The sequence below is a fragment of the Spermophilus citellus genome (genome assembly GCF_964194105.1).
Source record: "Spermophilus citellus genome assembly, chromosome: 7".
NCBI lineage: Eukaryota > Metazoa > Chordata > Mammalia > Rodentia > Sciuridae > Spermophilus > Spermophilus citellus.
Genome location: NC_138188.1, coordinates 70,445,401 through 70,460,050, shown reverse-complemented (window position 1 = coordinate 70,460,050; position 14,650 = coordinate 70,445,401). Strand labels below are relative to the sequence as shown.

Sequence of the window (14,650 nt, the reverse complement as noted above, 5' to 3'; positions counted from 1 at the left end):
TGTTTTCCCTTTGTCCTATTCACTCACATCACCCCATTCCATAATCCATGTAGATAATTGATATGTTCTTCATAGATAATGTGGTCTATAATGATATAGTAATGTACATTTCTATGTATTTTTCAGTCATGTTCCCAAAATGCACACATACATATACATACATATACATACCTATCGATAAGTTCTTTTACAATAAAGCGATAAGTAAAAATGTACACATACTTTTATATCCTGTTTTTAGTACTTAATCTTACCACTTCAATATCCCTCCATTACATATAGAAAGTTTCTGATTATTATTAATTGGATTGCAAAAGTAACCCTTTAGAGTATACTATGAAACACTCATTCTTCTATGGGTGCCTATTGGTTTAATTCACATATTTAATCCCTTGGATTTTTCTGACAACTACAGAGTTTGAGTCCTATCTTTTCATATTTTGTTTAGTCATTCAGATTTAATCATCTGTAAATGTCTTAGTTCATCCTTGGCTAATTTTTTTGTTGTTTGTCTTTTTCTTGCCAGTTCGAAAAGGCTTTCTGTACATTATATATGTGTGTGTGTGTGTGTGTGTGTGTGTGTATCCAACCTATTATTCTCATTTGTATTGCAATTTTAAACATATTTGAATAAATTTGAAGCACAATTTTAGTGAATCTTTCTACATTTATAGGATTGTTTGTTTCTGTTTCTTTACTGGTTTCAGGATTTCCCTTGATAGATTTGACTCTATTCCTTATGATTATATTGAAAATAAAGACTTTTGAAGATTTTATCTAAAACTTTCTAATAATTATGTTAAACATATTTTTATAAAATTATGTTAATATTTTTGAAAGTTAACTTTTATACAGTGTAAGTTAAATTATCTATTTTACTCAGCCATGATTCACAAGTTGTACAAAGCCATTAACAAATTCCTTCATTAGTTGGCAAATTGTAATATTACCTTTATTGTAGAAAAAATCCTTATTTTTAACATCAATTCTAGTTTGGATAATTTGTTTTGTTTAATAGACAATTTTTAAACTATGAATGTGCTACTTTTATTTGCCTCCCTAAAATGGGCCTTTTATGACTGTCTATCTGTAAGGCAAACTTCATCGCAGGTACTTGTTTTCATAATTTCTTTGGCTTGTTCAGGTATTTATTCTTCTACATGTGATTTATTAAATTTATTCCTGTTTGAAAAAAACACAAACTTCTACCCAGAGTTATCTTAAATTTACACATTTATTTTTAGGAAAAGTTTAAAGTCTTCACATAAAAGAAGACAATGTCATTCCATTTGACCAAATACTAAGTAATATGCTTGAATAGTTTTTATAGCTTTTTAAATAATCAACATTGTTATTTTCTTATTAAATTTTTATTTCATTGGTTTTGTTACCACTAAGAATTAAAGAGTATCCCAGTTCCTGGCACTAATTGCTTGTGTAAAAAATTGGAAGTGTTTTTATTTCTCCATATCTCTTAAATGCAGCTACTTCATTAAGCTCTTTATTTTCCCTAGATTTTTTTCCTTAAAAATTTAAGTATATATTATTATCAGCAAAAAGCCAGTTGCAACTGTTCTTTCAAATGTTTATAATGACTATTTTTTATATAAATAAATTTTGGAGTTCTTGGTTTTTATTTAGGTTTGAGGTTCTGTTTTAAATGGCATTTTTTATACATTTATTGGTTAGTTTCCTTCTCTTCTCTTATAACAGAATTTTTATCAAGTTTGGCCCCTACATTTTCATCAAATGTCTTTTCAGTGGCTCTTGACGTGACCCTCTAGAGTTATCTTCAACTACTTGATATCATGAATTATGGCATTATTGAGCCCTGTCTGATAAACTATATTCAACTTTTGATACACTGTTTTCTCTCATAATATTTTATTTTGATTTTTTTTCTATATTCATAGATAACATTTGTTTTAGTTGCTTCTTCGATGCTGTTGACTGAAGGACCTGATCAGTACAAATACAGAGGAGTATTTAAGGGCTCAGGGTTTCAGAGGTCTCAGTCCATATATAAACAGCAGGCTCCATTCCTTGGGGCTGAAAGTGAGGCTGAAAAAACTTGGTTGGATAGGATGGTGGAGGGAAAGAAGCAGTTCATATTGCAGAGATAAAGAAGCAGAAAGACACTTTGTTCTCCAGATACAAATATATACCCCCAAACTACACCCTAATCCCCACCTCCTCCAGCCACACCCTTTAGTTACCACTCAGTTAATCCCTATCAGGGAATTAAATCCCTAATTGGGTTAAGACTCTTATAACCCAGTCATTTCTCCTGAGAAACTTCTTGTCTTGTCTCACATATGACCTTATGAGGGACATCTCACATCCAAACCATAACATATTAATTGCTTATTTTTACTCTTTGTACTACATTTGTCAAATGTTTGCTTTGTATACTGTATTCTTAAAATGAATGGAAAAGTTTTTCAAATTTTCTAGGGTCTGAAATAAATAAAATATAATGAAATGATAATTTTGGAAATTTTTTACCTAAATCATTTATAAATACATCTGGCTGGGAACTTTCCTCTGTAAAGTCTCAAAACACATTTCCAATTTATTTAAGAAAAATTGGGCTATTTTCTTATTTTTAAAGTTTGATAAAATTTTGTTATGTTTTTATTACAGTTATACACAATAGTGGGGTTCCTAATGACATACTCATAAATACATATAACATAATTTGCTACATTTCATTCCCCAGTATTTCCCTTTTCCTTCCTTTCTCCCACAACCTGATCCCCTTCCTCTATTCTACTGGTCTTCCATCTAATTACTTATTATTTTTTAATTGGTACATTACAATTATACAGAAAAATGTGATTCATTATGGTATGTTCTTACATACATGTAGCATAACTTGGATGATTTCATCCCACAGTTCTTCCCCTTGCCTATTCCTTCCTCCTCCTTGATCCTCTTCCTCTAGTCTATTGTTTTCTCTTTTATTTTAATGGGGTTCCTTTTTTGAAACTTCTGTTCAAAAAAGGAACATGACAGAAAACATTTGACCCTTGACTTTCTGAATCTGGCTTGTTTCACTTAAAATTTTCTCCAGTTACATCCCTTTAGCGGCAAATGACATAATTTTATTCTTTGTGGCTGAATAGAACTCCATTGTGTATACATACCACATTTTCTTTATCCATTCATCTGTTGACGGATGCCTAGTCTGGTTCTATAACTTGATTACTGTGAATTGTAGTGCTGTAAACATTGCAATGTTTATACTATCGTATGCTGATTCTAGCACTTTGGGATAAATATCAAAGAGTGGAACAGCTGTGTTATATGGTGGTTCCATTTCTAGTCTGAAGAATCTCCATAGTGATAATTTGCTGTCCCACTAACAATATATAAAATTTTGGAAATTTTTATTTTGCTAAGAAATTATCCACATCCTCTAGGTTTTAAATTTGGTGGCCTCAATTTTATGCTGTGTTTTGCTGTAACTTGTGACTTAATGATATTTATATCTTGTTAGTTTCTGCTTTTATATTTTTAATCTCAGCTTTCTTTGTTCTCTTTTTTCCTAAATTGGGTTTCTGAGAAGGTCAATCTAATTTATTTATTTTTGCAAACAACCATACTTTATATTTAATTATTTATTAACTTTTAGCTATTTTATTAGTTACCTTTTTATGGCTAATCATAATATCATAATTTTATTTCATTTTAGAATTTATTTTTAATTATTTAATATGAACAGTATATATTTTTATTTATTTTTCAGTAGTGAGAATTTAACCCAGACTTTACCATTGAACTATATTCCCAGACATTTTTTGATTTTTATTCTGAGACAAGGTCTTGATAAATTGCTGAGGCTTACTTCAAATTTGCAACCTTCATGCTTCAACTTCCCTTGCAGCTGGGATTACAGGCCTACACCTTGTCTGATTTGTATGTTTTTATATTTATCTTCTTTCTTATTTAATAATGAAGCACTCAAAACTGTGATGGTCTTGAAGGTGCGTTTTTGCTATAAGCTAACTCTATAGGTTGTTGATGATAAATAATTCCACTTCATTTTTATCAAGATAATTGTATTTTACTGCCAGTTTTCAGTTTGAAGAAAATATGTATTTGGTGTGGTTCAATATTCAATGTTTATTTGTAATTTTTATGTGACTGAATATAGTAGATGGATAACAAGGCTAATTGAAATCACTCTTTAAATAAACCAGTAAGGTATTCTTGGTTGCAAATAATATGACTGATTTTTATACATGTTCTATGGACAATTTTTAAAGTATAATCTATTTCAAGATTGTGTGATTTTTCTGTATATATTTTAAATAAACTCTCCCATTATCATTATTATCAGGTTAAACTCTCTTAACACATTTACCTCAATATTGACAGGTACAGAGCTTATTCTTCTGTTAATCTATAAATTTAGAAGTATATCCCATTCCTCTAGTGGCTACTTTCTTCTCAATTTAATAAAATATAAATTCTATTTACTCTTCCATTTCCTAGATAATTACCTTCCCATTTCAAATATACAGATTATGCTCCAAATATTTATTTTATATGAACTATATGAAATTTGTGCTAATGTGCTATCAAATTTGTGCTATCAAAATTTATATTCATATTGTCATCAAAATTAGTTTCTTAGCTGGGTGTGGTAGTGCATGTCTTAGAGGCTCGGAAGGCTGAGGCAGGAGAATCATGTGTTCAAAGCCAGCCTCAGCAAAAGCGAGATGATAAGTAATTCAGTGAGATTTGTCTCTAAATAAAATACAAAATAGGACTGGGGATGTGGTTCAGTGGTCAAGAGCCCTTGTGTTCAATCCCTGGTATCCCCTCCCCCAAAATTAGTTTCTTTATTGTTATACTTTTTAACTACATATACAACATTCTCAAAATCTTAGGTTTTCACTTGTCTAGACTGCAGCTCTAAGAACTTGATTTTGATTTCATGAAGTAAGTGCTAAAAGAGAATCAATGTAGGAATTAATGTACTTTATCTCAACACCACAGATGACACTGATATCATCCAACAGTTAACTCTTAAAGAACTTCACAGTTAATAGGTATAACTTTACTTTTCATAGGTACGTACACACAAAGAACTTGGAATTGAAAGTAAGTACTTTAAATTTATGAGACCCCTCATATGATCTGAAAAACCATCATTCAATTTAAATTCAATGATTACAGAGTGATAGAAAACCATAATAGTTATGTTAAATTCCAACAATCATTATTGAAATACATAATAACGTTCAAAGTAAATACTGTATTTATCAGATTTGTGTTCTGTGGTTGTTCATGAGGTTATTTAATTTAAAGCTAAATGATTTTGGACAAAAAACATACACAAAAAACATGCAGTGGAGCTAGCAACACCTCTTCAGTAAATGCTGCAGGGAGCCAGGTGCAGTGATACATGCCTGTAACCCCAGCACTCTGGGAGACTGAGACATGAGGATCACAAGAATTCAAAGCCAGGGGCTGGGGATGTGGCTCAAGCGGTAGCACGCTCGCCCAGCATGCGTGCGGCCTGGGTTCAATCCTCAGCACCACATACCAACAAAGATGTTGTGTCCGCCGAGAACTAAAAAATAAATATTAGAAATTCTCTCTCTCTCTCTCTCTCTCTCTCTCTCTCCTCTCTCACTCTCTCTTAAAAAAAAAAAAAGAATTCTAAGCCAGCCTCAGCATCTTAGATAAATCCAGTCTCAAAATAAAAAAACAAAAAAGGCTTGGTATGTAGGTAGTGGTAAAGCACCTCTGGGCTTCAATCTCTAGTACCAAAAAAAAAAAAAAAAAAAAAAAACTGGAATAACTGTATGCAGAAAGAAAGGATACCCTTATCTTCAACACATTAAAAAAAGTCAACTCAAAATTCATCAAATACTTGCAAACTATCTTTGGGAAAGTGATCTATGCCCAGAATAATAAGGAACTCAAAAAACCCAGTAGCAAAACCCCCAAATAATTCAATTTAAAAATAGTCATTTGATCAGAATAAACATTTCTCAGAAGACATAAAAATGGAGAAAAATTTTGTCGTTAACGATCAGAAAAACACAAATCAAACCGAAGTGAGTTATTGTCCCACCCAAGTTTAAAGCACTTTAATGAAAAAAAAAGATTTACAAAATAACTAATGCTGGCAAAGATACAACTAAAGGGGAACTCTTGTGTACTACAGTAGGAATCCAAATTAATTTCCATACTACATTACAGAAAATAGTATTGAGACTCCTCCCAAAGCTAAAATTAGAACTATAATATGATCCAACTATTCCACTGCTTGGTATATGTGCAAAGGGAATAAAATAGTATATCAAATAGATATCTGCACTCCCATGTTTACTGTTTGCTATTCATAATAGCCAAGATATAGAATCAACCAGGTGTTCTTTGATGGATAATGGGTTAAAAAAATTGTTACAAATGCACCAATAAATATCCATAAAGAGACTGAAATCTTATCACTTATGCCAAAATGGATGGAACCAGAGATATTATTTTCAATGAAATAAGACAGAAACTAAAAGACAAATCATGTGTTCACTGATATGTATAAGCAAAATATTTGAAAGAAGTAGAGGGTGAAATAGTGATTATTAGAAGTCAAGTGGGTAGATAGAATGAGGTCAGATAATGAGAAACAAAATCTAGTTAGATGGGAGGAATATAAGTTCTAGTGTTCTACTTCACAGTAGGGTAAACACAGTTCACAACAACATAAATATTTCATAAAGAACTTGAAGAGAGGAATTACTAGGTTCTAAACACAAAAGATAAGTGTTTAGGAAGATGGCAATGCTAATTACCCTGATCTGATAATTACATATTTTATACACACACATATGTGTGTGTGTGTGTGTGTGTGTATGTATATATATATATCTTATAAATATGTACAAGTATTATATATCAATTAAAAATTAATGTTTGCAAAATCATATAAAATAAGAAAGTAAAAGAAGAAAGAATCATGGTAAATGCAAAACCTGACATGAGCCAGGTCAACAGCTGCACAAATAGAATTACCCCAGGCTAATGAGCATGCAAAGGTCCCTGTATTATATAGCACACATCCCAACCCTCCATATTCACACTTTTCATATGATATTTTAATTTTTCCCAATCTTATTATAACATTTACACTGAGTTTATAATTTTATATAATATCATAATCTATTAGAGGCCTAATAAATGTGACTGAGCAAGTGAATTTAAGTAGTGAAATAACTGTCCACATTAATGATATTTATAATTATTCAGTTTTCAAATAAAAGTCAAAGTCATGTCTGTTTCATGATACAAATATTCATTACCATGGCTCATGAGGACTTCATGCTATTTATAAATGTATACTCTTGCACCATATAACAACACTTTGGTCAATGACAGACTGCATATATAAAGGTGGTATAATAAAAACATATCCCTTACTTACATTATAGCCATCTTAGTTTGTGTGAGTACACTCTACAAGGCTTGAATGATATCAAAATCACCAACAGCATATCCCTCAGAACATATCCAAACCATTAACTAATGCCTGCCCTTGTATCCAAAATAAGTAGTTCATGTGTTGGTAACATGTCACTGCAAATTAGCAGCATATATTTTCTCTTAATTTATATCATGTGTGTTTAAACTTTTGTTTATCATGGGATGCAGTATTATGCACAAGATATCATCTAGTTTTCCTGTGATAAACCTTCAAAAGTTATAGACGTGTCAAAGTACTGCTCTTCCTCATTACATAAATGACACAATTACCACAAGTAATTTAAGTGGAAATTATAAGAATAAGGTTTTGTCGTTTTCAAGAGTGTTAAAACGGAAATATAACTTATGTACTAGTTCTGATTCCACTCTTTAATAAAATATGTTTTCTAACAATTGGATAGAAAGATCATAGCATCTCTTCCACACTCTCTGCATGAACTAAATGCTTTTTTGCTGCTTTTATCTTCAACAATATCTTTTCTAACTGCAGAATAAATGCAGTATATCTATGCAATCTTATCTTAAACAGGCAGAAAACAATTTTTAACTATTTTAAAATAGACATATTTTCTTTTATGTTCTTTCTACTACTACATGTTCTATTTAAGACCCACTAAAACTAGAGAAAGAAGATCAAACATTCAACAAAATAAAGGCCTGTCCTTCAATTAAATAAAGCTTTTGCTTTTTAATGTCAGAACAGAAATTCCTCTGTAAACAATATAATTTTTGTATCCACTGAAAAGTCAGTAGATGTAAAAATGAAATGAAAACAACATTAGAAGTTGTCTATCACTGAGAAAGGCACAGCATTCTAAAATGCAATCCAGCCAGTTCAATCTATGTCTGGCCTGACCCTTATAATCCTCAAAGAATAAAAATGTGTTCCAAAAGCAAAAATGAGTCATGGCTGTTCTTCAAATAGTATTATCTATTAAACTTGTTCTGGCCTTAATATACTTCCCCATTTTCCTTATTATTTATTTCCTCTCTATCTAAATTGAGTTTTAAAGTTCAACAGTATGAAGGCGTGTGTATGCCTAGTGGAAAACACAGTATTGGGAGAAGGTAATATGATGTTGTATCTCTAGGGAGTGAAACAGAAGCATTACCTTCATCTACATTTCAGTGGAGTCATTTGATCTGCTGTCAGCTTTGTACTTCCTAAAAGAATGATTCATTGAGCACACACTGACCAAACAACCAGTGCCAAATGACAGGGGCAATGGTGGCCACCAAAGGCAGAGAGAAATAAAAAGGTTTTGCTAGAGGCTGTTCCTGTCCTGAATGGAAATACAAAACAAAGCACGCACCCACAAAGTCAAGACAGAAGCTTGTGTAGGTGACGACATCATGAACTGTAAGATGCCCAGTAGATCCAAAAGCAGGAATGCCCACAAAATAAGAGAGGGTTAGACAAGAGAGATGAGTATTCACTGAGACTGTCAAACATGAGCATACTCAAACTGGTGGAACCAAAGTATAAATACAAATAGGTAAAAACACAAGCCAGTTAGAAAAGAAAGAAAGAAGTTTCTAGAATAAGCAGATTAGATATACTACCGCTAAGGATGGTTCAAGTACTTGTGATTCCCTAAAGAAAAGTCAGATGGAGGACCATGAACAAACAAAAGACACGTTGAACATTTTGTTCTCAAGAGATATGTTGTCTATTTTTGCTTCCTCTCCCTTTGTTTAGCTACTAGAGCACTTTATATTTCTTCCCAATGAGAGTTTTTGTGTCCCTGTTCAGTTTATATTCCCTTAAGTAAATCTTCTCCTCAAGTCATTGATTCTATGGCTTCTAATTCAGTGGCCCAGTCAGATTCCTTTTTCTTGGAAGCCAAGTCCATTTCTTTCATTTATTAAATGAAGGACAAAACATCACTGTTCTGTCAGCGCATTTAATTCTGGATTGCTTTTGAGCGGCCCCATTTTTTCAGATATGTTTAAACACTAAAATCTAAACACTAGATAAAGGGAAGATTTAATAAGCTTCTCCTCAGCTTAATGTGTCTCCAACTCCCATCATTGAAGCATTAAATGAAGGAATCATCAAACAAGGGAAAACGGGAGAAAGGAAATGTGTCAACAAGCAACTAGGAAATGCAGATGTTGAGGAATTAAAATTAAGCCAAAAGATGCTCCCTAGTAACAATGTGTTCTGATGTGCAGTCACCTGAACTGCCAACCAAACTACACAAATAGACCATTTTGCTTTATGAATGTTTAATCCTGAAACACAGAGGTAGGAAACCACTGTTGTATTATAAAAAGGTACCCCCAAATCCAATATTAATTAAATCTTTAGAAACAAAGGTAGCCTTGTAATATGATATTTGTCATTAACTTTCATAGTTTTCCTTTATGAAATGTCACTTAAAATTTCAAATTATATATTTTATGCCTTTATCCACCTGTGTGATTTACCTGCCCTTGATTCCAAACTTCCCAAAGTCTCCTAGTTATTGAAAACAGTACTAGTATTAAGATTTAACTAATATAAATACCTGAATTTAGTCAGACATAGCACTGACTTGGTCAACTAGCTTAGTTATTCAATCATTAACTCAACAAATATTAATAGAACACTTCTGTTCTTTATACTGTGTTTGTGTATATATGTGTATTCTCAGATACAGTCCTTTACTAACAGTGTCCCTCCAAGTAACTGTTCTAAATATATTTATATAATATTGTTCTAAATATATTTATATAGCATATAAATTTATTTATATAATATAGTGGTGCATTGGTGGTTTGTGTATATGTCCAGTACATAAAGCCTGAGTAATCAGTTTTTCTGACCTGTTTATAAAGTCTTCTCTTCATTTGCCTATTCTTTTTTTTTTTTTTTTACCCATTAACTGACTCTTTAAAGAATGAAGTAAGTTTACAGGGAGCTAAAAAGAAAGGCATGATCTGATTCACTCCAACTCTAAACAGGTTGGAAAGATTAGCTGAATAAGGTAGGAAAAATACAAGTGGCTTTGCCCCTCTGCTCTGTTGCCAATGACATTTTGCATTATTACCAAACAGATGTTCACTCTGTGCATCCTGAGTCTAGTTAGCCAAGCATGGTAAAATTGCTTTTTCCTGGATTGGTGAGAAAGCCATTGGCAAGTTAGGTGAACAATTCTTCACCATTGAACTGAAGTAGGCAAGGCATTCCTGTACCCACTCACCTACCCAGCCTAGACCTGTCTTTAGCCTAAAGGAAAAGATGCATGGTTTAGATATGAGGTGTCCCCTCAAAGCTCATGTGTGAGACAATGCAAGAAAGTTTTAAGGTGAAATGATTGGGTTATGAGTCAATCTAATCAGTGCATTAATCCACTCAAATGGATTAGCTGGGTGGTAACTGTAGGCAGGTAGGAAATGGCTAGAGGATGGAGGTTCTGGTGCATGCTTTTGGGGTTTGTCTTTTGTCCATAATCAGGGGAGCACCCTTTCTGCTTCCTGGTGACCTTGTCTCCAGCTGCTTTCTTTTTCACATTCTTCTGCCATGATGTTCTGCCTCATTTGGGGCCCAGAGCAATTGATCCAGCTGTCTATGAACTGAGACCACTGAAACCATTCACACCAATAAACTTCTTCCTTTAAAATTGTTCTTGTCAGGTCTTTGGGTCAGTGGCAAAGGAGCTGTCTGAAACATATGGGTTAGCTTAGAGGGTAAAGGATTTGAGAGGATTCCTCAAACACAGAGCTTTTCTCCAGGAGAAGAAGGAGAGGTCTGGAACAAGAGCAACCTGGCTGCATTGACTAAAAACCATCACAGCCACTTGGAAAGGAAGCCCCAGGGCTGAGTGGGTGGAGGAAGCTAGCCAGCTACAAGCTTTACTTCCTTCTGGAGAATTCAGTTCCTCAAGGAGGCATCATAGCACAATAATTGAGTATAGATTTGAATCCTGGCTGGCTGTGTTCAAATCCTCAGTTCTGACATATTGGGCAACATAAAGTAACTTTCTGTACCTCAATTTTCTTATCAAAAACATGGTAATGATGACATCAGCATGGATGGTGTTAGTAAAAGTAGTACTGAATATTAATATTTGAACGGTGCTTAAAAATTGTTAGTAGCATGAAAGAGCTAAAGTTAAGAAACACAGTAAAAAAGCAAGTGCATCATTTCTGAGGAAGGATAGATTGAAAAGACATTCTATTTCTTCCAAATCGCCCCCTCTACTATTCCCTTTAGCAATTGTTTTGTGAGTCTGTTTTTTTTTTTTTTTTAAATAAGTACCTTCTATTGAATAGCTAGCTAACTAGGGAAAGCAATGATGCTTAAGTGAGAAAGAGATACAACAGATGGTACAAAGCATACAAAAGGAAATTAGAGTACAAAGTTGAAAGAATATGGTTATTTAAAGAATTGGAAAAGCTAAGTGAAGTTTTGTTTTTAGAAAAACAATACAAGAAGATATATTGTCTAGAATGACTTAGATTTACTTTCAGAATTTTTAGAATGTTGTATTGTTTTTCATATGTAGAACCTGAGGGTGAAAAGTTAAATTACAACATGCAAGTCAGGATATGTTGAGTTATTATGATATTAAAATAAGAAATAATCTGGGTTTTTAATGCAGTTGGTCACAGGAAAAAATACTAACAAACTTACAGAAAGTCATTAAGTGTTTAGGAAATATTTCAGCTATTGATGGGTGGAGGAGACTTATAAAAGTCATAAGGCATGCATATGGTAATGTGTAATTTTTATCAACTATGACATGTTTTGCCTTAGTTGTATATATTTGTTGTTTCCAACAAATGTCGGGGAACTTGCACAACATACTCTCAGGCAAACACAGACAGTAGATCTGCCTGTTAAAAGACATGGACCCCACCCTCTCCTGAGGGAGTTTATAGTGCAGAGGCACCCAGGGACTCAAAGAGCAATGGAAATATTGTTTCCAGAGGGGGGAAAAGTGTTATGAAACACATGAGAAGTTCCCTGCTACACATAGTGGCACATGCCTATAATCTCAGCAGCTTGTGGGAGACTGAAGCAGGAGGATTAAGAGTTCAAAGCCAAACTCCTCAATGCCTTAGTGAGGCATTAAGCAACTAAAGAGACCCTGTCTCAAAATTAAAAATATTAAAGAAGAGGTTTTTTTTTATGTTTCCTTAATTCTGACAGTAAATGAGAGCTTTTGGAGAGGTTTGGCAGAAGTAGGTGCTGTCTGTGCTTTTTAAAAGAATCAAAAGAAGTTAGCCTGGGAAGGGCCATGGAGAATGATCAAGAGAAAAGTCCTGATGTGAGTCCTAGAAAAGGGAGGAGAACTGGTGAGAAGTCAGGTACAGGACAGGCTACATGGTTGGCAATTTAAATTTGCTCTTTTAAAAGTGTGGGCACATTGGAAATTCATGACCTGTTGTGTATTTTAGAAATAAACCATATAGAGTTAAGTTTGATAGAAAGAGTTTCTTTACTAACTCAAATAAGAAATGCTGAGGACCTAAATTTTGGCAATGGTAAGAAATGACAGAAGCAAATGCAGATGAAAGCATTAGGTAATCAAAGTCATTGGCTTTCAGGACACATTGGAGCAGGGACAGGCTTAACATTCACCCTCACTGGGAGGATACTTCATTCACCACTGCAGGAAAGGGGAAAGAAGCTGAGCCTATTGTTTCAGAAATTGGCTCTGGGGAAATTATGAAATATGTAATATAAATATATAAGAAAATATTTATATGTGTGTATACACAAACATACACACACACACACACACACACACACAGAGATTGGGCAGTTAGTTTTCCTTTTATTCTCCCCTTTAAATTAGTGAAAATAATTTCCTACACTTATAAATGACAGGAAAAAGAATCTCTTCTGTACCTTATTGTTGTTATAGCCATTATGTTCTTCATATTTTCAAGTGAAGAAAGGATTAAAAAGTTTAAAGAAAAAAATAGAAGTTTATTAAACTTACGAGAAAGGCTTTTATCCTATTGAATTCATGAAATGTCAATCATCACAGTTCTGAAACTTAACTGGGAACAACCAAGATTCCTTGTGTTGATATCAGGTTTAGAGCTGTGGCCTATTAGAAGCATAAACATTTCATATATATGAAGCCCATTGAGCCATTTAAAATAATAAGTGATGAAGCTTAAACAAAAGTACAAATAGGTCAATATACATAGTTTCAAACAAATTGATGGTGGGAGTATTTAGGGAGGGTGAGAGAGGGCATTGCAAGTCTTTGAGTGGAAGAGTCATGATACCTAAGCCATTGTGCAGCTGGACTTTGGGAAGCTATGGTCTGAAAACTGATCCACATTCATGCTTGGTACCTTCACTTTTTAATTAACCTATTATTTTCCCCACAGTTCTCTGGGAATACCAACTTTATTTTAGATGAACTAAGGGGAAAAGAATGGTTTTTCTTCCACAAATAAAACATGATTAAAAGACCACAGTTCTAAAGGAATAAGTAAATATTTGTCCTGATAGAGAACTAGGAAATAATGAAAGAGCAACTGGGAGTAAAGCTGAAGACTAGGAACGAGGCCAGGAACACCTGTGAATGCGGATCCCTTCATGGCTGCACAGTACAGTGCTTATCGAACGTTTATTTGTTCATCCATTCACATACTTAACAAATACTTATTGGATGCTTACAACATGCCTGCAACTGTGCAAGCAGATGGAGTTACAATAGTGAACAAGGCACACAGTTCCTTCATGTGGGAGCATTCAAACTCTGTTAACATATGATATGTAAAAACAACAGAACAACCTGACACAGTGGTAAGTTTTAAAAAGGAGCAAAATTGGTATCAAGATGTACCAGCAGCATAAGCCTCCTCTGAGATTGCTGGATTTAAAACATAAAAAAAATTAAAACTAATAATCATTGGAACATACACCATAAAAATACATTTTTAGAAGTATATGTTTAAGGTATGAGAAAACAATGTTAACCTTATAAGAATGTTTTCAGAATAAACTGAAAGTACTTGAAACCCAGAGGGGAAATGTCTCATTTGAAATTCTTTAAAAATACCTTGTGGAAGCAGAGCCTCATCCTCTATAGACAGATGTTTACTGTCTATACTGGTATGTTAATTAACACAGCAAATAAAATGTCCAATGTTTGGACAGTAATTAAATAAATAATGGTATCACACATTAGGAAATTATGATGTC

At 33.3% G+C, this 14,650-nt stretch overlaps 1 protein-coding gene across 1 annotated transcript in view; it reads right to left on the bottom strand.

Annotated features, from left to right (window-relative positions):
* NAALADL2 (N-acetylated alpha-linked acidic dipeptidase like 2) overlaps nucleotides 1-14,650 on the bottom strand; it is a 961,526-nt gene that overhangs the window by 552,573 nt on the left and 394,303 nt on the right. The window lies entirely within an intron of this gene.